This window comes from Macrosteles quadrilineatus, unplaced genomic scaffold (assembly GCF_028750875.1).
Source record: "Macrosteles quadrilineatus isolate MER2022 unplaced genomic scaffold, UCM_ALF_1.0 Scaffold_1__1_contigs__length_201487025, whole genome shotgun sequence".
NCBI lineage: Eukaryota > Metazoa > Arthropoda > Insecta > Hemiptera > Cicadellidae > Macrosteles > Macrosteles quadrilineatus.
Window position 1 is genome coordinate 58721599 of NW_026542594.1, and position 10010 is coordinate 58731608.

Here is a 10010-nt window from a genome sequence, read left to right on the forward strand (position 1 = left end):
TACTACTAGCCACTCACTCACTACACTGCACTAACGAAACGAACGGGAACGACTGTAGGAAGATAAATATCTGTGTACGAAGTGACTTAGTGGATGCAGCACTATTATTTTTTTTTTATTTATGACAACAGCTAATTTGCAACCAAAAGGTGAGTGAGCGTAGCGAACGAACTTCAACCTGGAGGCAAGTTAGCGTAGCGAACGAGCTAACCTGAAGGCAAGTGAGCACAGCGAACGAGCTCCAACCTAAAGGTGAGTGAGCATAGCGAACGAACTTCAACCAGGACGTGATTGAGCCATGCGAACGAGCTCACTTATGAAGTAAAACGGGCGGGTACAGCTAGTTATTCATTAAAACTAAAATTTATGAACATAAATTTATTGGAAGATTGAAAATAAAACACATAGAATTGAAAACAAAAAACAATATTTAAATTGAAAATCAATTTTTGGGCTTTTAAAGTGGAGTCAATATTTTCATAGCCCAGCAATCAAGCTTTCGTGTTCTTAAAAATTACACAAATAACCATTAGCTGAATCCAAACAAATCAGCTGTTACAACCCTATTTGCAATGTTGTCACTTCGAAAGCCGCGGCCTGGAGTTAAAATGGGTATAGGTTGATGGCTGAGTTAGTTCGTCCACACCATCGATCTCTAGCTGGATACAAGCCGAAGGTGTTCAACATTAAACCCGTTTAGTCGGACTGCAAAAACGTAATATTTCAATTTTTGTGTGGTTTTAACAGAGCTGGGGCCCTATTTTTGAAAGGGTTGACTGTTGAGTTGAGTGTTGAGTCATTCTATTTCCAATCGTTTCGTATTTTTGAAACGATTGACGGTGGACTTATCCAACCAAAACTACTCAACACCTATCGAGCTGTTGAGTGGAGGTTGACTGCACTTTCTTCTTCCTCACTTTCGGCAAAAAATTGCTCTTTTTGAGTCGACGCCATATTGTTTTGTTATTGCTTTAATTTACTAATTGCGATCATGTTGCGATTTAGAGGTTATGTATTTGTTGTCAATGTCTTAGCACCCAATACTTTGTGCGATTGTTAATTTTATTTACTGTGTCAATACTAGACTATGTAATCTATTTACTTTGTTATAAGACTATTTAATTTGTTTGAAATACACTAGGCATACTAATTGAACTTATTAAAAGACAATTATTGCTATTAGACCTATGATTAAGGTATTAAAGATTGTGGTAGAGAGAAACAATATCATAGTTTGTTTCAATACCATTCTCGTAATAAAGGGATCAAATTAATTTAAGTTACGATAAGCTTTCAGTGCAATGGCAAATAGCCATAAGCTCTAACCTAAATAAAAACACAATCAAAAATAACATTAAACAAAACGATGAAGAAAACTAAAATAAGGTGATGTGTTCTGAAAAAGATACGAAGAAAGCAAATAATAATGTATTTAGGATATGCTTAAACTTATAATGAGCTACACAAAAAAACAAACAAACACCCATAGTAAATTTTATTGTTAATACTTATAAGTTTATATAAGGTACTTTAGCAATCACTAAGATTAAGCAAGACATAACCTCAATCTCTCAAGAACGGAGTTGACAGTTTACCTCAGTATCTCGAAATATGGTAGCCTTAGCCTAGATTGAGATTAGCTGATCCAGATTTTAGAGTAAGAAGAGGTAAAGTCGAAGATCACAAAAACTCTGCATTGTGATTGGTTTAAAATGACGTCATCTGAATTTCGGCGGTCGTATACTCTACATTTCCAAAACGAGTCACTCAACTAGTGATTTCCAACTCACTTCCAAACTGTTGGATTTCAAAAATACCAAATCCTGTTGTTGGTTGAGTTGAGTGTTTACTGTAGAGTCAACTGTCAACCATTTCAAAAATAGGGCCCCTGGATTGAAATTATTGAAACATTCTTTATTTGACCTATTTTGACCTGGGGCCCTATTTTTGAAATGGTTGACTGTTGAGTTGAGTGTCGAGTCATTCTATTTCCAATCGTTTCGTATTTTTGAAAGTTGAAGTAAAGTGCAGCCTATGCCTAAACTTATAATTAGCTACACCCTAAAACAAACATCCATAGTAAATTTTATTTTTTATACTTAAGTTTATTACTTTATTTAGTTTACTTTAGATTACTTAAGTTAAGGTACTTTGCAATCACTAAGATTAAGCAAGACATAACCTCAATCTCAATCTCTCAAGAACGGAGTTGACAGTTTACCTCAGTGTCTCGAAATATGGCAGATTGAGATTAGCTGCCAGATTTTAGAGTAAGAAGAGGTTAAATTGAAGTCCACAAGAACTCTGCATTGTGATTGGTTCAAAATGACGTCATCTGAATTTTTGACGGTCGTATGCTCTACATTTCCACCACGAGTCTCTCAACTAGTGATTCCCAACTCGCTTCCCAACTGTTGGGTTTCAAAAATACCAAATCATGTTGTTGGTTGAGTTGAGTGCTGACGATTGACTCAACAGTCAACCATTTCAAAAATAGGGCCCCTGGATTGAGTTTCTTGTTGAATGTTTTTGAATTAGTTTTAATTAATTAATTTATGTTATTGGTCTATGACATTTTACTGAATTGTTCATCTCTTCAAGAATGAAATCTTAGGACCAACAAAGCCTAGCAAAACTTAATAATCTTTAGAGGTCAACCTCGTGAAGTTCCTAAATCCTCAACCTAATCTGAAGGTCTGATAGAAGATTGGACCATAGTTTCGGACCTTGAAAATGTTGGGTCCATCATTGTCTATTCCTAGGTTCATTAGCCCCATGGTTCAGAAGTAATATGAAGCCCGCACTCGCACAGGATATAATTTAGTCCTCTTCGGTCGCCATACCAAACACAGAAACACTGGCTGGCTAAGTGTGGACGCAAAACACATCGGAAAATTGTATCCGAAACTGTGTTGACAGACTGTCAGCCAAACGTCTGTCGACTGTCCGCGCACAGACGGCCGACTCAGTATCCATGTGTGGATTAGAGGCTTACCACCATAGGTAAAACATACTCCCTTAGTAGATTTCCCATATCCTTATGGAACAGCTGAAGCCAATGTTATTGTTAGTTCTGTCCGGTATACTGTAGAGTCGTGTTTTGTTTAAAATTTGTTTATATTATTTTAGGGTTAGTTTCTCATTATTTGTGCCTCACTGTTTGGTTATATAGCTAGTGGACAAGTTATTGTTTATGATAAGATAGTTTTATTTGGTAAACGAGGTTTTAGATAACCAATCCTGTTAAAATAAATACCCCCGCCGCAGCAAACCTGCAGACTTAGCGAATTTCCATTTGCCTGATTGGATTTAAACTAAATTGTCTTCTTAAAAATATCACATTTATTCCCTATTTAAACAGAATTAGTTTAATGAGTACCTACTTAGGTTTGCTGCAACAGGGAGGGTAAAAGTTTTTTTTTATGTAAAATGTTAAAAGGTGCTGTGGTTTAGTAGGAAGAAATTATTGTATTTTCCAAATTTGATCAAAATATGTTCATAAACAAGCAAACTTCAACAGTTGACTTATTCTCCATAAGAATAACATGGGAATTTTAAAATTACAATTTTTTTGAATTTTCTCCGTAACAATTAGGCGCAAAATAACACTTCAATATACTAAATTATTTGTTTTTTTAAGCTCTACAAAATGGTTTAACAAGAAATATGTGAAATTTTTTGTTTTTAGGGTCAAAAATGGGAAAAACCTATTTTTACCCCATAAAACCCCCCATAAACCCCCGTTCCCATAGTCCGATCATGCTGGTTCGCGAACTCATTCAAGTTTATCCCGCCTTACACCTTCAAACCAAATTTTATCAAAATCCGACAAAAATTACTCAAGTTATCGTGCGGATGGACACATATAAATATATATATATATCTAATAACAATTTGAACGAATGGTGTTTTTGGCCTCTGGGGACATCAAAATGAAAAAGTAAATCGGTCCCGGGCTTAGGTCTTACCATGAGACCTACGGTAATAGCTACTTCCCTATAGGGAAATTCGCTAAAAAACAATTAAAATCATTGTTGATAAAGTTTACCTGTTCAATTTTGAAAGATTGTTACTACTTTAAAAACGAGTGATATTACAATTTATAAAATATTTTAAACAGCCCTAAGACATAGAAAAGTTCCCTCGATTTGTTATTTTTTTGCATTTTCAAGTCATTATATTTTTACTTTCTCCTCTAATACATAGTAGGTTAAATGGAGAATGTATTGTTTTCGTCAGAATTTTCGAGTTTTTTATGGATTTTTATTGGATATATCCGTTTTGGGTCCCTCTAAACGCAAAAATGTGATTCTCAAAGTTGTATGTGTGTGCTCGTTAGTGTGATAACTCGAGCAAGAAGTAACTTGATGAGATTTTGCACAAATAACATGAAAACCTACGTTTATTCAAACGAGCTCGCGAATCAGCATGATTAGACTATGGGAACGGGCATTTATAAGTGGTTTTATGTGGTGAAAACGTTTTTCAAAACTATTTTGTAGAGCTCGAAAAAAACACAAATGATTTAGTACATTGGAGCATTCGACAGATTGAAGGTTACGGGGAAAATTTCAAAAAAGTGTAATTTAAAATTCCCATGTTACTCTTATGGAGAAACAGAACACTCTTGTGTTAGCTTGTGTATGGATATATTTAACGTAGGCCTACTTTTGCAAATTAGTTTATTTCATACTAAGTTATCAGCATTTCAAATTAAAAACACACATTATAACCTTTCCTGTAGCCGAAAATCTAATCATTAAAAGTAATGCTATTTAAATATAACAAAAGCATTTGACAATTTTAAGGGATACAAGCGGCTATTCCCGTGCGTTGCAACGGGAAGAAAATGTGACACAGAAAGTTATTAAAGTGGTGCCGATGTGTATTTTAAAATACAACAACTCTATGATTTAGTATGAAAATATAAACTGATTTGAGTACCTACACTTCCATATCTGTTGGCACAAACAACCGAATGAGTAATATTGATTATTCGATTGTTTAATTCGATATATCGTTTGGTTGGTTAGGTTAGATTAACCTTACCTAACTAAACAACGATATATTGAATAATCGTTAACAAAAGTGTAAACCTACTTACTTTCAAACCCCTACTTTTAATGTTAATAGATCCAAAAGAACATGACTACATACCTTAGTGTAGCAATAGCATCAATTGCTTCATATTGATGCTTCATGAATGACATGTTTTACCATAATTCTTCAATTTTAGTCAAGCCTCTTTATACGTAGCTTATTTAAAAAATTACAAAATGAAACTTTGAGCAATACTTTACAAAACGTATACAACCTTTCTTTAAAACCGAACATAACCCTCCTCAATCTACATAGAGCGCCACAAACATCTTTTTCGAGTAAATAAACAAACACCAGTTCATTGTACTGACCAGCTGTTTCATTAAATAAATTAAATTAAATCATCCAAACTTTAGAAGCATGCCAGGCGTAGCCCTTTGGAAATCAGCCTGTGTGGCAGTGGCAGAGCCCTTAAGAAATTTATCCATGAGTGAAAATTTAAAAACGTACGTTTTCAGGAAAAGCACTTTGCAAATTTTTTCCCCCTTTTTTCAAAACTTTTATTATTTTTTTTATTTCATTAACATATGAAGTTTCATAAAATGTCCATGGTAACGCAATATCTTTGGTAGTTTTTTTTTTTAAAGAGCATCTTTAGTGGAAAAACACAAAATCCTGTCACGACCATAACGGACGTTTAAATGAATATTAAAAATGGTTAATATTATTTTTATAACTATGTTTTGCTATAAACTAATTTACTTTTATGACCATTATACAATAAAAAGGTCCCTGAGCTTTTGGTATATTTGGTCTTTCTAGACAAAAATAAAAAAACTCAAAAAATTGAAAACAAGCCAATAAAATCTTTTTAAGTTTGTATAACTCCGAAAAAACTTACCTGAGATCCGAAAAATCGTTATGTTTGTATAGAGGTGTGCTTCTTTTGTGTATAAAACATTGTAATATGACGATATTTTAATTTTTGAAATTTTTATGATAGAATGGTGTGATGGTCAGGGACAAGCGTTACGGTCGTGAATTGTCTGGAATAATCTAAATCTTTCTAAACAATCTATCAATTATACTGTTAGTTATAATAAAAATATGTGTTTCAATTGAACTAAACTGTTCAATTTACAATTATATTAAAGTTATTGTCACGACCAAACACACTATAATCCATAAGGCTGGATTGGTCGTGAAAAAACCCGCGATGGTCGTGAAATTACGTGTTATTTGGCTCTGTTCTGGTGGTAGCCCTGCACGTCATGTTCGAGGATACAAAGTGGACTTCTAGGTTAATCTAGCAATTGAAATATCTAATAAACAAAAATTAACACCATGTCTACTTCATCGAATGACTACGTACGGTCATGGACACACCAAAATTACAAAAAACACAATCTTTCCTTTATTAATCTTGCTATTCATCCTTTCAACTCGAAACGACCGGCACTACAATCCTGACGTAGGCCTACACCCCGAACTAGTCTCTAAAACCAACTGACTCCATCGACGCCAGGCTTGCCACTGTCGTGCTCCAAAGTTGAAAATTTTTCCCAAATGGTCGTGACGCCAAATCGAGGGACAGACTTATTTTGTCATGGTAGTCAGTTTGCAATGACAATAAAATTATAATATGCTCATTTTATGTAAATTTAATATCCATTGATGACATAAAAATATGGCTTTATATATTTCGGCATGAATAATTAGTCCAAAAACAGCGTGAAAGTTGGAAAATGTACCCTAGGGACACGTCATGGTCGTGAATTTCGAGACTTTAAAAAATACGAAAAAAATACCTAGAACCTATTTAAAACCAAATAAATGTGTGTAACATGTTGCCCCCGTCCCAAAAAATATTAAAACACATAATAATAAATTACAAATCCAATAACTACGAAGTAAAAGGCCAGGGACATGAAAACGTACGTTTTTAAATTTTCACTCCCATATCAATACTTTTCGGCAAATCTACATACTCTAAGCTTCATTTTGATGTGCCATATGCCTATATTTTTATTTGGTAAATTACCTTTACCGTTTACATAAAATTTGATTGTATCACTTTAATAATATAATAGACTAGGTGAAACCCGTCGAAATCGACGGTTAAACTTTCAAGGCTTACGCTAATTCATCTAAGTGCGATAAATTAAGTAAAATTATACATATTTAGCATTGTTTAAAGATTAATAAGTGTAAAAACAATAATGATATTAATTGCGTTAGTAACCAAATATGGTTGATCATTCAAATGAATAAAATATTTCCCATACTGTATGTCATCGGAGTTGTTAGTATTGCTATCTGGTATCTCTTCCTTTGGAAGAACCTTTAAATAGTATTAAAATCGTATTGGTGGATCTTTTGTAGTTAAACACTTCCGTGATTTCATCAGTGTAATGCAGATTAATCTATGATTTTTATTTATTTTTAATCTGTTCGTTGGGAAGACACGTTCTAACTTCAAAGGGAGGTATATCCGTTACAGTGTTAAGTTTGGTTTTACCTTCGTCACGTCGCGTCAGTTCATATCGTACTCATAATGAATAACACTCTAGCACAGTTTTGAGAAATTGGTTGTGTGGTTACTGTTAAAGCTAGAATTCCTTGACATGGGGGATGTCAGTTAGTTGTCTCAGCCTAATCAGTTACATAAAGTTGTCAATATAATCTCTCTATAGAATGTTAGCTGTATTGGAATATACTTGAAGTGAAGTTGGCTTTTATTCTTGAACTATTAGGGGCCTCCTCATTTATATGGTCGTGCAGCTTCATTGGCAACAAATAATGCGAATGACATAGTAATGTGGCATTTCCAAAAAGCAAATAATAATGTAAATTGGCTGTTACGTAAATATTGACGTTTACATGCATTGTTAATCAACGTATCTTATAAAGGAAAGGATTATGTGATCTAGTTTAAAAGGAATATGACCTTTCTGTCACGACAGTAGCTGCTTAAATAGTATTTACTTATTGGGAAAATTTTTACAGCCAAAATGTCGTGTTACTTTCAATAATGTTACCAACCCAGTGGGCCACGGTCCGTAGTATAGGCCACTGCAAATAATTTGTCAAGATAGGTACTATTTTAGGCAAGGTTTCTGTGTTTGGATGTTATTAGAAACGGTAAGAGCACAATAAAATTCTTCTGCAGATTAATTTTCTGTTGGAGAAATATAAGCCGAATTATAAATGTCACAATGCGAGTTTGAGCATTTTGTAACTATATTATATGGGTAAGTTACGTAGATTTTTTAAGCTGCTGCACTTTAATAATATATATTTTAGAGATAAATTAAATGGTTTTTGTTGCTGGGTATTGCTAGTAAACATACACAACCCCTTTCATTAGTCTAATAACATTCAAAGACTCTCTAAGAGTTCACGTTCTTATTTGTAAAAATTTTATTTATATAGACATATCTATATTATGTTTCCATTCCAAGCTGAATGAATAAATCGAAGTAACCTCTATAAAAAGTCTGCAGTATATTGCAGTTTTCCAACTTAATGACTTTCAAATCATGCACATATTTCTATATCAATATTGTAGGCTAGGCCTAAAATGTTTTATCCAGTTGCTGTAAACTATTAATTTAACAAAATATGGACACGGCTCAAATGGGCACCGTGCCCTTCTGCACTTGTATTATTTTGTATTATATTACACAATCAAAAATTTTTCCAATGATTAAAAGCATGTATGAAAATATCTCATGAACCTATGATGATCTGTCTAGAATAATATGATAAAATATACAGGGAAAAGGTGTGAAAAAGGCAGACACCAACCCATAAAATAGATATAAGATAGTTCAATAGGAAATAATTGCAAGAGTTATTGTGATAACAGGATTTTCCACTGATTTCGTAATGGAATTAATATTGCAACACATGGCATGATATAGAAGAAAATCAGTTTAAAAATCAGAAAACAACATTGCAAATACTTCTTTTGGACTATTCAGTAACTCCCAATAAATGTGTGTTATTTAATATACAACGAGAGGTCGTCCAGTGGTCGAAACTCGACCAAAAATATGTAATGTACTCACTTCTCTATTTTCACCCCACACTGTAAATAAAACATGTGATTGGAGTTTCTTCCATTTTGTTTTGATTTTCTGTTTATATTTCGTTGTTATTTCGTCACCAGCATGGCAACGCATAAGATCCATGTTAATTTTTTCAAATTTGTAAACTCATTTTTTGTGCTTATCTTTGAGCCTATTTAAATTTATAAAGGGATTCTGCACACCTACAGGAAAATAGCTTTCTAACGGTATGCGTAGATTTACCCCACGATGCACACAAGCTGAGAAAAAAGGTTTTAAAGAAACATGCTTGCCTATTAATATATAGATAGATAGATACTTTAAAATTAACAGCTGTTTTATTAAAAAGTATTCATGACAAAAATGTAAACAAATCTGTGGAGGGATCTTTAAAGGCTTATGGGGCAGAGCCCTAAGCAAATTTACTTCGTTTTTCTTTTGATAACTCATCTACAGACCAAGATCTTTCTTTGGACACCTATACCAAGTTTCTACGCCCAGCCGTTCTCTCAAATTAGTGGAGATAAAGTTTCCAAGTAAATATTTAGATTCCCCCATGTTAATCTTATGGGAGAAAATCCAACTTTGAATGAAGATCCTGTCCAAACTAATAAAGATATCAAAAAACGAAAAACACTTTGCAAAACTATAGATTAGGGCAATTTTTTTGACACTTTAATCATCAAAATCGGTCGAAAAATGAGGGAGGAGTTCTGTTCACAAAAATCGGCTTAGCGTATTATATATATAGATAGAAGATTAGAGTGGAAATCGAGCCAGGTAAATGAAAATTTGCTTAGTCTTAAGGTTTGCTGCTGGGGGGTATTTTTTAATAGAACGAACGATCTAAAAGTTGGTATTGTTCCTTTATACAGGGTATCCATAAAAACGTTTCAGTAC